The following is a 16,021-nucleotide window of genomic DNA, read 5'->3' as shown; positions in this document are numbered from 1 at the left end:
GGGAGGTGCGGGGCAGACATTTTTTTCGCTGGCCGCCTGCCAGCACCTCCTCGCGCCGCTCTCTCCGGCCTCCTGATCCCCCCCCCGGGCAGTGCCGGCTGTGTCCCAAGAGCCCGGCACTTCTCCCCTTTAAGAAGGGGAGGAAGGCCTGCAGTAGCGCAGCGTGCCATGCCGCAGCGTGTGGCGCTGCGGCACGTTGCACTGCGATATTCAGTTTCAGCGCCCCAAGAGGGACGCGGGGCGCCTCGAGCAGCGCCCCGCTTCCGTTTGGGGCGCTGAAACTGAATATCGCGCTGGCGCAAGCGGCTCCGACCGGAGCGGAAATTCCGGCGCTCAGGTGAGCTTGGCGCCCCAAATGGGGTGCCACCGAATTTCTAGGCCAATATACCCACCATCTTGGTTTGCACTTGATCCTGTTTACCAGAGATACGTGAATCTCTACAGTCAATAGTGTGCAGTCAAGTAGCATGACCATGGTGCTTCCATCCCACCCACGGCACGCTACAATATAAGCAAGACAAACTCCGCATCTCTGGTGGAGTTCGGGATCTGATTTCCATGGATATCAAGACTGAAGGCTGGAGGCATGGAAAACATGTCCTTTATTCCTTATTAGCATTCTAACCTGGCCCACAATCACTAGTAGAACACGCCTAAAGTAAGAAGGGAATGGGTCTCTGTTTGATTGCTTCTCCCCCCAAAAAATATAAAAGTGCCTAGAATGGGAATATTGCAGTGAATCTTGATACATTTTGGCAGAAGTGTTTCCTGCAGGTACACAACTGTGCAGCCACTAACATTGACATCTGGATAGACATTATTAGATTAGATTATAAATTCTCCCTTTTTGCTGTAATAGGACATTCACTGAAGCTGAACCAATTAGTAATAATCTTCATGTAGTTTGAGCTATTGGCCTATAATATTTGTGCAAATGTGGTAAATGCAACCAGCACACAGCTTGTACTTGACAGGTGGTAGCTTCTGAGTGTAAACCAGGGACACTGTACAACTCGGAGAGCCCCAGTGCCACACGGAAATCACTCACAGCTCGACTGATTTACGAGGTGGATGCACTGAGATCGTAATTTATTAAAGAAAACCCAAAACGCAAAGCGGCAGCAGGTCCTAACGAAGCAGCGGTGGAATTTCTCTGAGCGGACGATCCATTTTACCCAATAAATTACTGTTGCAACATCAGGCCAGCTGCTGTGGAGGAGCTGCTGCACTGAGAGTGGACCAACCTGCACCTGAAGTGATGCGAGGTGTCGCGCACAAGGCTCAGCCCTGAGTTACGTCTCGGTGTGCGCATGCGGCTGGCTGTTAGTGTAAGATATTCAACATTGTGATTTAACGCTTAGCGAGGGAATCTTACTAGCTTTCAAAAAAAAACTCGAGCCAAAAGCAGAGGTGCAACCGCTTATAGACACCTCTGTGACAATTGGGAGTTTTGGCATAGGGAGCGTGGGGAGGGCATATATAGGAACACAACCCATGCTAACAAAACAAAGACAATTCCACTCATCATTCCAATGTGGCGATGCCAGAAAGAATTCTTAGCGACTTCTATTTTCGTCTGGATATTCCTGTTGCCCATTAGTAGACTGTTGATTTTTTTTTGTGCGGCATTAATGTAATTGCTAGGTTGAAATCAGTTTGCTACTGGCAGTTCAGTTATCCCCCACCCCTGCCCTTCGAATGTGATGGAATTATTTAATCAGGGCAGTTACTGGGATTACCAGTTTTTTAAATGTCAGAGAAAATAAGGCCAGCTAGATGATGCTGGCATGATTTATTTTTGAAAAGACTTATCTCTCTCAGACATGACTGGATTCTAGTCTGCAGGGAGACACCGGCTGGGGAGGGAGAGGAGGAGTTGCAGGAAAAAAGCATTTTAATCTGGCCGTTGCTGACAAATTGCACCAAGTGGTAAGTATCTAAATTTACCATCGGCTGTAATCTGGTGCTGTCACCGAGGTGACTAACGGGCCACGGTGTTGCGTTTTTCTGGCTACTTTTGCGGATAGTGATCACAGGGTGGATACGGCTAGGCAAGTCTATTCAGACAATCCTAGCTCATCCATCCTGAAAGGACCTACAGTTCCCCACCACTTCCCACATACAGCATCTTTAATAATTCCAAGGGATTTTTGTGCCTCTACAATCCCGCCATGTGTTGATCATTCTTTATGTAAAGGAGAACTTCCTAACATTGGTCCTAAATTTGACTTCTCCAGTTGAAACATGTGCCCCCTTGCCCTCCTGTTGTGATCTCATTTGAAGCAAGGGGCTCAATTTTAACGTGCTCAAATTGGCGCTAACTGGGTGGTAACGGCCTTAAAATGGGGTCAGTAGATTTACTTCTCTTCTCGGCCTTTTTGATAAGATCTGTTCTGATCAGTTTGATATCTGATACGTTCCCCCATCTGGTGACCAAATATTAAATACATTTTTGGAACAAGTGCAGCTTTCTCCGTCCACTCCACACAGCGACCTGGTGTTGCAGTGCTTCCAGGAACGGCGCAGCTCTCTCTTTCCACAGATGCTGCCTGACCTGCTGAGTATTTCCAGCATTTTCTGTTTATATTTCAGTAGATTTATTGCTCTTCCAATGTCGGGATTGACCCGCTGCCACTTTTACAAGGGGCCTGCTGCGCTGAACAGATGAAGCGTCTGCCTGTTTCAGGTAGTAGGCCACTTATATTCCGCAAATCGAGGTGCAGTTACGTTCATAGGACCCCGATTGCCATTTTCGGACAGAACTGCTCGGAGCCTGTGGCGTGTAACCTCCGACCAGTTTCACTGGCGATAGAGCCGAAGAGGCCCTGATAAAGTACGATGTCAATTATTTCTGTGGGGCCAGGAGGAGCAGAGGACCTCCTTGGGGCCTCTGGAACAATAATCTGGGCCGCTGGAGCCTTGTGCCCTCGTTTCCATCACCCCCACCCCCCCCCCACCGCGATCATGAACGTCCCTCCCCCAGCCCCACCATCCCCTCCTGTTGCCGACCGGGCAGTCTATGGGATGCCCGGTATTGCGCCGACATGAGTCCGGCAAGCTGCATCAAGATGCCCGTTTGCTGCCCAGTTCTATTAAAATGAGGTCTGGGCCTCAAAACGGCTCCAGCTGGTTTGCTGCCGGAATGGGCAAACTGTCAAAAGTCCAAAGTCCAAAGGGAGCCAGGTGTTTCAGACTTAGCTTTTCTTCGCGGTTTAATATTATGTACACCTCTCTCCAATCCTCTTTCATTGACGTCATCAGGAGACCTGCCATCCCTGGCGGTATGAAGGAGCCGAATCAACATCAGTGCAAATTCAGCAATTACCTTGTCCTTACAAGTGTGTCACTACATCAGTTCTCTAACACTGCTGTGCACTGTGGCAGAGAGGCTGGTGATAGAGTTACATTCCATCAGATAAAACACGAGTGCCACAATCTTGTGGTCTTTGATGCAGTTCTGGAGTCCTGAAGAGTTTATGAATCACTTAAGTTTTGTTCTCACCTTTTAAGCTCAAGTTACTATTGCAGGTATAAATGTTAAACTTTGGGCTGGATTTTCATTCAGAAGTCGGGTTGAAGGTGGGACTACAACTTTCGGGGTTGTAGTCGCACCTCCATTGAGCTGCGGTCAATCCACGCGATTTTAACTTGATTGACCTTGTTGAGCCCGCCCAGCAGGCTCAGCAGGCCAATTAAGGGCCACCCGGCAACAGGTGACGTCACAGACTGAAATTTCATCTGTCAAGACGTTTTGACTGATGAAATATCAGTGTTTCACAGCTGTTTGAAGCTGTCAAACACTGACAGTCTTACTTCTAACATGAGTCCTTCTCCACAGACTCAGTTAGAAATCTCTCCTGCACAGAAAGCTGAAGGCTGTCACTTTTGCTTCTGTGCCGGTGAGATGAGGGACTCCCCGAGCCTAAAGGAAGGAAGGCTGAAAAGGTAAGAAAAGGTATGTAAAACGTATTTAATCACTTTAGACACACCAAACACACTTACCTTTGCATTCATGCACCCATCACTCACCTGATCACCGATATCTCGACCCCTCCAAGCCCTTCAACCCGACGGCCCGACTCCTCCAACTTGGCGTGGTTTGGAGCCATCGGGATTCCCACAGTTCAAGCTTAAAAATAGGATTAGGCTAAAAACTGCCTGTTAACAGGCAGTTAATTGGCACTAATCTCTTCCCGCCTCGGGTAAGTGGGTCCCAGTGCAGGGTGGGTACCCGCCTCCTTTGAAATTGGCATGGAGGCGGGTTGGGGGTGGGATGGGCTCGTGATCCCCGATTTCGGGGACGCCACGGCACACTGAAAATCGAGCCCTTCGTTTTGGAAAGGATAGAAAATAATTAGCTTGAAGTACAACAGCTGTTGCCGAGATGAGATTTGATATTACACAATCTTCAAACAAGATTTTCTGAGTTGAAATTTCCTTTTTATTCCCTCACTATCTCAATCTTTGTTCCACTAACCTTTCAGAGAAAACTCTTGCATGAAAATCACAGTGATTTGCAGTGGTTTGTACCTGCCAAAGCCTTGAAAGGAGACAGATGAAAGGGGACCTTCTAGTAAGTAAGTTAGAAAAGGCTAATCCAGAGCATTATTTCAGGATAAGCCATGACTATATGACAAGGAGGTACAAGAGAGTATGTTATTAAATTAGTGAAAGGTAAATTCAGGGCTGATGTCAGAGCAATCATGCAAAGACTGATGGTCATTGGAGTCAAAATCTCTGGGTCATTCAGCAGGTGATGATTGAATATTAAGGTCTATAAACTTGGCCACACAGCGCCCATTTTTCAGGCTTAGACTGGCCTACTAATGATATAATATGCTGTGAAGGAAGCGTATGCAGATTTCTGGCCGGAAGTGCGGTGCCCGCCATATTGGTGAAGGAAAAATAATAGGTGTCCAGGGACCATGCCTGAAACAGGTATTAGGCCATTTGCATATGCAATTAAGGGGCCTAACCCTTGTCTGAGGCCCCCACTTTAAGATAGGTTTGCTTTGAGGCAGCCGGCACTCTGCGAGCTTTGTCAGTGGGTATCAGCTGAATCCTTGATCCCACATCACAGCTGAGCCTGATCCTATCCTATCCTATCCTCACCCGTCATCCACATACACGTAGTGACAGGTGCCACTGGACAGTGATCAGGAGCGAGTACCTGGGCTGATTTTCCCCTCCCCAACTCCGGGGGCCAACTATAGCAGCCGACTGTCGCTCCGGCTGAGATTAGCTGTATCAGCAGAGACCAGGGAGTGATCCGAGGATCTTCCTCGTCGACGTGGCTCAGCTGCTCACTGCTTTGAACCAACAGGATCTTCAGGAGAGGACAAGGAAGTTTTAATGGTGCATTATAATTTCAGGCTGTATTTACGGCCAGCTCCCATTATCTACATTACTGTAGTGAAAGCCTAGACTTGTTCCTGCAATACTTAATAAAATCCCAGGGATTTATTGTGAGAAGTGAGAGAGAAAGTAGCGTGGACTGGCTCAGCTGGTTCTTTTATCATTAAAATAACCTGCATTTTGAAACTTCTTTCCCTGTGGTAGCGAGTTCCACATTCTCACCACTCTTTGGGTAGTGGTTGAGGCGAATAGTAGAGATGCATTTAAGGGGAGGTTAGATAAGCATATGAGGGAGAAGGGAATAGAGGGTTGTGCTGATAGAGTTAGATGAGGAAAGACGGGAGGAGGCTCGTGCGGAGCATAAACGCCGATATGGACTGGTTGGGCCCAATGGCCTGTTTCTGTGCCGTATATCCGATGTAATCCTGTGTAATTTTGCACTGGATCAAGTTTCTGCTCAATCATGTCGGAAAAATTTCTAGCAGCAAACCACCCCCAGTATAAATGTGAAGATTTGAAATCATAATTAAATCTTTTTTTTTATTATTAAATGTTTTCAATGTGTTTTTTATACGGAAGTAAACGATAGCTCAACATTAGTGAATTATGCAGTGTTGAGTGATTTATTTTGAGGATGAGCTATGGATTGCTACAGGACTGGTGGGAAAATATTGCATTGCATCTCTTACACCTCAATGAGCAGTAAAATAAATGTTCACTTCCCTTGGCATTTTGATTCTGTCTGCTTTTATGATGTGCATCATTTATGTCGCCGTGTTTCATTATAACAGTGAAATTTAACATCCCCTTTTTTCAAAGTCAGTTGGGCTCCTACTGTGAAAATGAGTGGTTCAATTACCAGGCTGCTAATGGAGGGAGTGTAATTAATATTGTCCTGTGGGTAGTTTTCATTTATTTTCAGTACAATTACCAGTTGTGAAGCTTCCTCTGAGGGGAGTCCAGTGAGCAGTGTCGATTAATCCCAATGATTTCAGGAACCCCACGTCTGAATTAGCAACCAATCTAGATCTCATTTTGTTGGCCTGTATAGACTAGAGGATGAAACTAGTGAAATCAGAGTTCTGGCAGCTCAGCTTATTGTTTGAGTTGCTTGTTTCAGATCATCATGTCTGTCAGTTTGGAAACTGTCATTCTAACTATTCTAACAGGTGCAGGTCCCAATCATTCTTTCCGTTCTTTATTTTGAACGTAGGTGAAAAATGAATGAATTCCTAATAATAGTAGCGGGCCAGTTGCTTAATAATAGAGCGTGATCCTTTTTATTCATGGAGTAGCTGAACATGCCTGCCTTTGCCCAGTGCGGGAAAAGCGAGCATTACACTGGGTGCATGGAAGGGAGGGTTGGTTGAGAAACATAGAAACATAGAAGATAGGAGCAGGAGTAGGCCATTCGGCCCCTCGAGCCTGTTCTGCCATTTAATGAGATCATGGCTGATCATCCAAATTCAGTACCCTGTCCCTGCTTTCTCCCCATACCCCTTGACCCCTTTAGCCTTAAGAAATATATCTAACTCCTTCTTGAATATATTTAGTAAGTTGGCCTCAACTACCTTCTGTGGTAGAGAATTCCACAGGTTCACCACTCTCTGGGTGAAGAAATTCCTCCTCATCTCAGTCCTAAATGGCTTACCCCTTATCCTTAGACTGTGACCCCTGGTTCTGGACTCCCCCCGCCATCAGGAACATCCTTCCTGCATCTAGTCTGTCTAGTCCTGTTAGAATTTTATAAGTTACAATGAGATCCCCTCTCATTCTTCTAAACTCTAGCGAATATAAGCCTAATCGATCCAACCTCTCTTCATACGTCATTCCTGCCATCCCAGGTATCAGTCTGGTGAATCTTCGCTGCACTCCCTCCATGGCAAGAACATCCTACCTTAGATAAGGTGACCAAAACTGCACACAATACTCAAGGTGTAGTCTCACCAAGGCCTTGTACAACTTCAGCAAGACATCCTTGCTCCTGTACTCGAATTCTCTCGCTATGAAGGCCAACATACCATTTGCCTTCTTAGCCGCCTGCTGCACCTGCATGCTTACCTTCAGCAACTGGTGCACAAGGACACTCAGGTCTCGTTGCACTTCCCTTTTTCCCAATCTATTGCCATTCAGATAATAATCTGTCTTCCATGGGAACTATTCCAGAGTCTATAGAATTTTGGAAGATGACCAGCAATGCATCTACTATTTCTAGGGCCACTTCCTTAAGTACCCTAGGATGTAGATTATCAGGCCCTGGGGATTTATCGGCCTTCAATGCTGTCAATTTCCCTAACATCATTTCCCTACAAATACTGATTTAATTCAATTCCTCCCTTTCATTAGACCCTATGTTCCCCGACATCTCTGGAAGGTTATTTGTGTCCTCCTTTGTGAAGACAGAACCAAAGTATGCATTTAATTGGTCTGCCATTTCTTTGTTCCCCATTATAAATTCCCCTGATTCTGACTGCAAGGGACCTACGCTTGACTTCACCAATCTTTTTCTCTTCACATATCTATAGAAGCTTTCACAGTCAGTTTTTATGTTACCTGCAAGCTTACTCTCATATTCTATTTTCCCCCTCTTAATTAATCCCTTTGTCCTCCTTTGCTGAATCCTAAACTGCTCCCAATCCTTAGGTTTGCTGCTTTTTCTGGCCAATTTATATGTCCTCTCCTTGGATCTTATGCTATCCCTAATTTCCCTTGTTAGCCACGGTAGAGTCACCTTTTTTGTTTTATTTTTATGCCAAACAGGGATGAACAAATTCTGTAGTTCATCCATGCAATCTTTAAATGTTTGCCATTGCCTATCCACCGTCAACCCTTTAAGTAACATTCCCCAATCCATCCTAGCCAACTCGCGCCTCATACCATCGTAGTTTTCTTTATTTAAATCCAGGACCCTAGTCTCTGAGTCAACTACTTCACTCTCCATCTTAATGAAGAATTCTATCATATTATGATCGCTCCTCCCCAAGGGACCTCGCACAACAACATTGCTAATTAATCTTTTCTCATTACATAATACCCAGTCTAAGATGGCCTGATCTCTAGTTGGTTCCTCGACATATTGGTCCAGGAAACCATCCCCTATACGCTCTGGGAATTCCTCCTCCACAGTATTGTTACTAATTTGGTTAGCCCAATCTATATGTAGATTAAAGTCACCCATGGTAACTGCTGTGCCCTTATTGCATGCATCTCTAATTTCCCATTTAATGCCATCCCCAACCTCAGCATTACTGTTTGGGGGTCTGTATACAACTCCCACTAATGTTTTCTGCCCCTTGGTATTTCTCAGCTCTACCCATACAGATTCCACCTCATCAGAGCTAATATCCTTCCTTACTATTGTGTTAATCTCCTCTTTAACCAGCAACGCTACCCCACCGCCTTTTAATTTTTGCCTGTCCTTCCTGAATATTGAATAATCCTGGATGTTGAATTCCCAGTTTTGGTCACCCTGAAGCCATGTCTCTGTAATTGCAATTACATCATATCCGTTTACATCTATTTGCGCAGCTAATTCATCCACCTTATTACGAATGCTCCTCGCATTAATACACAAAGCCTTCAGGCTTGTTTTTTTAACACTCTTAGTCCTTTTAGAATTATTATTTACTGTAGCCCTGTTTGATTTACACCCTTGCTTTCTCTGCCTTGCACTTTTGCTTTTCTCCTTCCTGTCTTTTGTTTCTATCCTTGCTTCTCTTTCCTCTGTCACCCTGCACAGGTTCCCAACCCCCTGCCATTTTAGTTAGAGAAAAAGATGTATCAGTATTGAAACATCATGCTACGACAAAGAAACATTTTGTCTTTACTGTCAACTCCTGATTAGTCAGTCCTGACTCAATTTTTTTGTTGCATTGGGCCAGAACTGGGATACTGGCTGCAAAATCATGCAAGTGAGCTTGTTAAAATTTTGGGTCTGCCTTAGATATTCTCTCGGGTACTGGTCACTCCCGTAAGTCATCTGAGCACCTGGCCTTCAGGAATATCTAATTATGCAGTGGATCTGAGCTGAATACTGTGTCTTTCACAATTGCTTTCGTGTGTACTTCTCCACCCTTTATGAAGTCAGACTGGAACACTTTGGTGAGACAAGGCCAGATACGAACCGTTAAGCTACTTTATTTCACAGACCACAAGTGAACATACAGAGGAACAGTCCAAGCAAATTCCATTTACTTAACTCAATCTCACTCCACCCCATAGAAAATGGAAAACATTAATAAACTCGTGCCCGGTTCCATTTTTGGGATGACTTGCTTGCTTTGACACGTTGCTTGTTTTTGTCTTTCCTCTTTCTACGCAACTTCTAACTACAAAACCTGACCACCTACATTTCTTTAGTTTCCATCTCCAGGCCAATGACTGTGCCTTGCAGACTGACTGTGCCCCATCTTATAATCTGAGAACTGAGGAGAGCCTTCATGTGTTCTTGCTATTGGATTTGCAATAATTAGCACGGTAACAGTGTATAGTATTCTAACTCAGCTGGATTTGATGTCAGTATTGCTGTTCATCATTCCAAATCAGCTCAATGTAATTGCTTTAGTGGGGTCAGTGTTATCAGTCATTATTCTCATAATTTGCTTCCATATTTTGCATAATTAGCCTATCAGTCAGACAAGGTGTCTGTCCTTCCCATACAGATGATCCATGCAGCTCCCTACTGTGTTATATCATCTTACAGCAGGTCGCTTTAAACTACAATCTGCTAAGGATTCCATTCACATGTGGTGGTACATATGATTGACCTTTCTATCTAGATGCCTTTTCTTAATGAAGCAATAAGGAGACACTGGATTGCCCCAGTGTCATCAAACCACAAACCTAAGAAAAGTACCCCCTTTTTAGAGGGGCACAATGAATAAAGAACTTAAGCAAAAACAAAGGAAAGTTAGGAACTTAAATGATATTATCTGCACGAGCCACCGGGCCCTCCAGAGCCTGTCATGCCCACCGGTCGTGAAAGGCCTCAAGTGTACTGACGGACACCACGTGCTCCTTCTCCAGGGCCACCCAGCCACGGAAGAAAGGCAGGCTGCCAGAGCGACCACCCCCACGGGCTGCGTTTCTATCTGTATGTTATTATTTCTAAAGGGTCACATCACGGATCCCATTCCCACATTTGTTTTTCTGGTCGGTGTATCTCTGGGTTTTATCAGATTGTCCTTTTGGCTACCAGTGCTGTTGAGGACTGAAGCCATATTTCATCATGAGAAATCTAAGTCTGTAGAACTGAGGGGGTGGGGACTGGTTTGCTAAACATTGTCCCAATTTTTCATCGAACCCATCCTAGAAGAACAAAGTAATGAATGAGCATTAAGTCGCATAACATAAGGTGGTGATTTCCACATCTTTAGCACTGATTGTTTGATTTAACGGCACAGTTGAGACAGCAGACCCGAGTTATACTGCTGGCTGCTATTTTGATCTCTGCCCAATGGCGGAACTCTGCCAATGCATGCTTGAGCATCCGCTTCATAATGCCAAATAATTTGTTTTGTAAGGAGAGAGTTTGCAGGAGTATGAACTCTCTATTAACAAGTTGCCAAGTTTCACTTTTGTGGTAAACCACTGTCATACCTGTCTGTATGTGTATGTGTATTCCACTAGGTACAGGTCTGGACATGCCTCGGCTGACTCCTCCCACTATTCCAGGTATATAAGTGACTACCTCCCAGTCCCTTAGTATTCTGGACGGGTCGACCACTCGAGACAAGACCTTCATTCTTTAGTTAATAAAAGCCTGATTGTTACTCGCTTAACCTCAGTCTTTTGAGTAATTGATGGCGCATCAACTTTGCAATATGGTAGAACTGGTACGAAGCTTAAGTGGAGGGAGACTGTCTCCTGGAGATGGCTTTAGTGAGCTGAGCTGTCAGATTACTGGCCTGACTCCTCCTAAGTTTTACGACCAGCTTTGTGTCACGGAACATCCAAAACTACATCGCATCAACCCTATCGGCCAAATCGTCCTGGAAAAATAACGGCAAGTTCACAACGTTATTAATGCGCAAATTGGCCAGCAAGTTTAGGGGAAGAAGAGATATGCCGTGAATTGTGAATCTCCAGAACTTGCTGGTCGCTGTTTGCCTCTCACAAATGGCATCTCACCCTTAGCCTCTCCGTTATTTTTAAGAACTTGCTGGATTTTCACATTAATTTCCCAATAAACTCGCCGCAGAAAGTTAGGCTCATAATTAATAGCATATAAGCACCCTCTTAACGATGTGCTAATTGTTAATACAATGCCAATCAACCTCTTTGGCCCATAAAGGGAACTATTTAAACTGGTGAGTCTCATTTCTGTATGTAGTAAATTCTTCTTAGAGATTTTATAAATTTTAAATTTTTTCTTACTTTTCCTTTCTGGCTCTTTCTCTCTCTTAATCCAATCTTTCTTTCCCTCTCTTTATTTCTCTTTCTGTACCTGATTTGACTCTAATTCACCCTCCCACTCCGTCGTTCCTCTGTTTCTTCCTCAATCCTTAAATCTCATTGGTTAAGAATATACACTGTTGGTCCCATCGTTCACAAAGGACCCAGAAGCCCCATTATCAGCTCGCACTTCCAGCAAGTTATGGCGCTAATTATATTCGAACTGAAGGGTGCAGGAAAAAGTCTCTGTGATGAAATATTCCATTCATCACTGCCTGTGACTGTGGTTGGTTTCAGGTTTCCCCTCACCATTGTATTGCCTGTGACTGTGGTTGGTTTCAGGTTTCTCCTCACCATTGTATTGTATATTGGAATGTATGGAATGTGTTGTGTGTAGGGCTCCGCCCATACCTGGCCTCTATGTAAGCCAGCTCAGTCTGGCCTCATATCCAGTACTGCAGAGCTCCAGATGGAAGATACCTCTCTCCACTGCATGTCATCTTCTAAGTTAATAAAAGCCTTGTTTTGTTCCGCTAACATCGAGTCTCGGGATTATTGAGGCACATCAATTTTATTAATTTATTTTTCAACACAATGGATCAACTCCTGAAACCCGAATGTTTGGATTTGGATCAGCATGCTCCGGACGCATCAGCACGCTTCGGACACTGGTTTATGTGTATGGAATTCTTCCTGGACAATTCCGCAGCCGTCAAAGACGCTACGGACGCTGCGAGGATGAAACTCGGAATTCTGCGGAATTGGGTAAGCCACCGGGTTTACCCCCTCATCCAAGACGCCGACACGTACCTGGCCGCCTGCGACATCTTAAAGGCGCATTACCAGCAGCCTACGAATGAGGTGTATGCTAGGCATCTGCTCGCCACTCGCGCACAGCGACCTGGGGAATCGGTGGAGGAGTTCCTAGGCACCCTGAAAATGCTTGGCAAAGACTGCAAGTGCCGAGATGTAAAAGCCGCAGTGTACACCGACGAGCTTGTTCGCGATGCCTTTATCACAGGCCTCAGCTCCACTTACATCCGGCAAAGACTGCTGGAAAAAACGGGATTGGACCTGAAACAGGCTGCGGACACCGCGCGATCCCTGGATGTGGCCCAGAGAAACTCGGACGCCTACTCTTCAGCCCGCGCCGTCCACGCCGCCACGTGTGCACCAAGGGCGCCGCCATCTTGGAAGGCATCTTCCCCGCCCGGCAGCCCGACACCGTCGGGGCCCCGCTCTCCCCCCAGAAGCCCTACGACAGCCGCGACGCGTCGGGGACCCAACTGCTACTTCTGCGGGCAGCCAAAGCATACCAGAAACCTGTGCCCGGCGAAAGGCACCACCTGCTTTAAGTGCAGTAAGAAGGGGCACTTCGGGAAGGTGTGCAGAGGGAACCCCGCCGGAAAACCAACCGCCGGAAAACCCGCCACCGCCGCGTGCGCGCCGTGGGAGCGGCCATCTTGGACGCCATCTTGCCCGACCTCGTGGGGTCCGCCATCTTATGAGCAGACAGCGTGGACGCCATCTTGTCTCGATCAGGGCCCGACAGTGGCATCGGTCACAGTGGACCAGACCAGGCCGCACCCGCTATCCAAATCAATGGTGGACATCGAGGTAAACGGGTGCAGGGTTAAATGTTTAATTGACAGTGGAAGCACGGAGAGTTTTATCCACCCTGAACTGGCACAACAACTCTCCCTAAAGGTGGTCCCTACTCGGGGTACCATCTCTATGGCTGATAAAACCCAGACATCGACCATTTTGGGTTACTGCACGGTACAATTGTCCGTTAACGGGACTGTATACGATAATTTTAAAGTATTAATCATGAAGAATCTATGCGCGAGCGTGATCTTGGGCCTGGATTTCCAGTGCAACCACCAAAGCATCACGCTCAAGTACGGTGGGTCCCAGCCGCCCCTCACAGTGTGCGGCCTGGCTACCCTGAAGGTAAAGCCGCCTTCGCTATTCGCGAACCTTACCCCTAACTGCCGGCCAATAGCGACCAAAAGCAGGAGGTACAGCTGGGAGGACAGGCGGTTTATCGCGACCGAGGTAGACAGGCTCCTGAAAGAGCGCATTATTGAATGCAGCAATAGCCCGTGGCGCGCCCAAGTGGTGGTGGTAAGGGGTAGCGAGAAGAAACGGATGGTGATCGACTATAGCCAAACGATCAACAGGTACACCCAACTAGACGCCTACCCGCTACCCCGCATATCAGAAATGGTGAACCAATTCGCCCAATACCGGGTGTTCTCCACCATCGACCTCAAATCAGCGTACCACCAGCTCCCTATTAGACCAGAGGACCGCCCGTACACCGCCTTCGAGGCGAACGGACGCCTCTACCAATTCCTCAGAGTCCCCTTTGGGGTGACGAATGGGGTTTCGGTCTTCCAGAGGGAGATGGATCGCATGGTCGATGACCACCACTTGCAGGCAACCTTCCCCTACCTCGACAACGTCACCATCTGCGGTCACAACCAGCAGGATCACGACTCGAACCTCGAGAGGTTCCTGAAAACCGCACAAAAACTCAACCTCACCTACAACGAGGACAAGTGCGTTTTCAACACCACGCGCCTCTGCATACTAGGCAGCGTGGTGGGGAATGGGGAAATCGGACCAGAGCCCGACCGATTGCGCCCCCTACGGGAGCTGCCCCTGCCCAACACTCCCAAAGCCCTGAAAAGGTGCCTGGGGTTATTTTCTTATTATTCCCAATGGGTCCCCAACTACTCCGACAAAGCCCGCCCCCTCTTGAAAGCATCCTCTTTTCCGCTTTCTGCTGAGGCCCACGCCGCCTTCAAAAGCATTAAGCAGGATATTGAGCGGGCCACGCTACAGGCAGTGGACGAGAACACTCCATTTCAAGTGGAAAGTGATGCGCCTGACTTTGCCTTGGCGGCCACCCTCAACCAGGCGGGGCGGCCCGTAGCTTTCTTCTCGAGGACCCTCCAAGGGCCCGAGATCAGACACTCCTCCGTGGAAAAGGAGGCCCAAGCCATCGTGGAGGCAGTGCGCCACTGGCGCCACTACCTAGCCGGCAAACGCTTCACCCTACTTACCGACCAGCGGTCGGTAGCGTTTATGTTCAATAATAAACAGAGGGGGAAGATCAAAAATGATAAGATTCTTAGGTGGCGGATCGAGCTCTCCACCTTCGAGTATGACATCATTTACCGGCCAGGGGCCCTTAACGAATCCCCAGATGCCCTCTCACGAGGGATGTGTGCCAGCGCCACCGGGGATCGGCTACAGACCCTCCACAATGACCTCTACCACCCAGGGGTCACGCGGCTGTTCCACTTCATAAAGTCCCGCAACTTACCCTACTCGATTGAGGAAGTTCGGTCTCTGACCAGGAACTGCCGCACTTGCGCTGAGTGCAAGCCTCGGTTCTACCACCCTGATAGAGCCCACTTAATCAAAGCTACACGGCCCTTTGAGCGGCTCAGCTTAGATTTCAAGGGCCCCCTCCCGTCCGTCGACCGCAATGTTTACTTCCTGAACATTGTGGACGAATACTCCCGGTTCCCATTCGCCTTCCCCTGCCCAGACATGACCAGCGCCACGGTCATTAAATGCCTCAACGGTATGCCGAGCTACATCCACACGGATAGGGGGGCGTCCTTCATGAGTGAAGAGCTACGCCAGTACATGCTGTCCAGGGGTATCGCCACAAGCCGTACCACCAGCTACAACCCCCGGGGTAACGGTCAAGTGGAGCGAGAGAACGGGACAGTATGGAAAGCAGTCACTCTAGCTCTAAGGACCAAGGGCCTCCCTATCTCCCACTGGCAGGAAGTCCTCTCAGATGTGCTCCATTCGATACGGTCGCTATTGTGTACTGCCACTAATGCCACGCCTCATGAACGAATGTTTAGCTTTCCCCGGAAATCCACCTCAGGCGTATCCAAGCCGTCATGGCTCTCCACCCCAGGTCCGGTATTCGTGCGAAGGCATGTGAGGGGCCATAAGACGGACCCTCTCGTGGAGCCAGTGCACCTACTCCATGCCAACCACCAATACGCGTATGTCCGGCACGCCGACGGAAGGGAGGACACCGTGTCCATAAAAGACGTCGCCCCAGCCGGTAACGACAACAACCACGGCAATAGCAGCAACAACGACCACAGCAACTCTTACCCACCCACTACTCTTTCATCACCCCCGGAAGAACATCGACCAACGGCACCCCCACCAACTACCCCTTCAACAACCCTGGCGGCACCCCCGGCAGAGACCCAGGAGGCCACCGGGGACACCC

General features: G+C 47.6%; 1 protein-coding gene and 1 pseudogene across 1 annotated transcript in view; both read left to right on the top strand.

The window, feature by feature from the left end:
- LOC147104387 (transmembrane protein 132C-like) overlaps window positions 1-16,021 on the top strand; it is a 1,245,027-nt gene that overhangs the window by 843,570 nt on the left and 385,436 nt on the right. The window lies entirely within an intron of this gene.
- Window positions 2,362-2,531, top strand: LOC147104388 (U2 spliceosomal RNA; annotated as a pseudogene).

This window comes from Somniosus microcephalus, chromosome 19 (genome assembly GCF_052327205.1).
Source record: "Somniosus microcephalus isolate GS21.2 chromosome 19, FLI_Smic_1.0, whole genome shotgun sequence".
Lineage (NCBI taxonomy): Eukaryota > Metazoa > Chordata > Chondrichthyes > Squaliformes > Somniosidae > Somniosus > Somniosus microcephalus.
The sequence above is the reverse complement of the archived record's forward strand: the minus strand, read 5'-3'. Positions and strand labels throughout refer to the sequence as shown.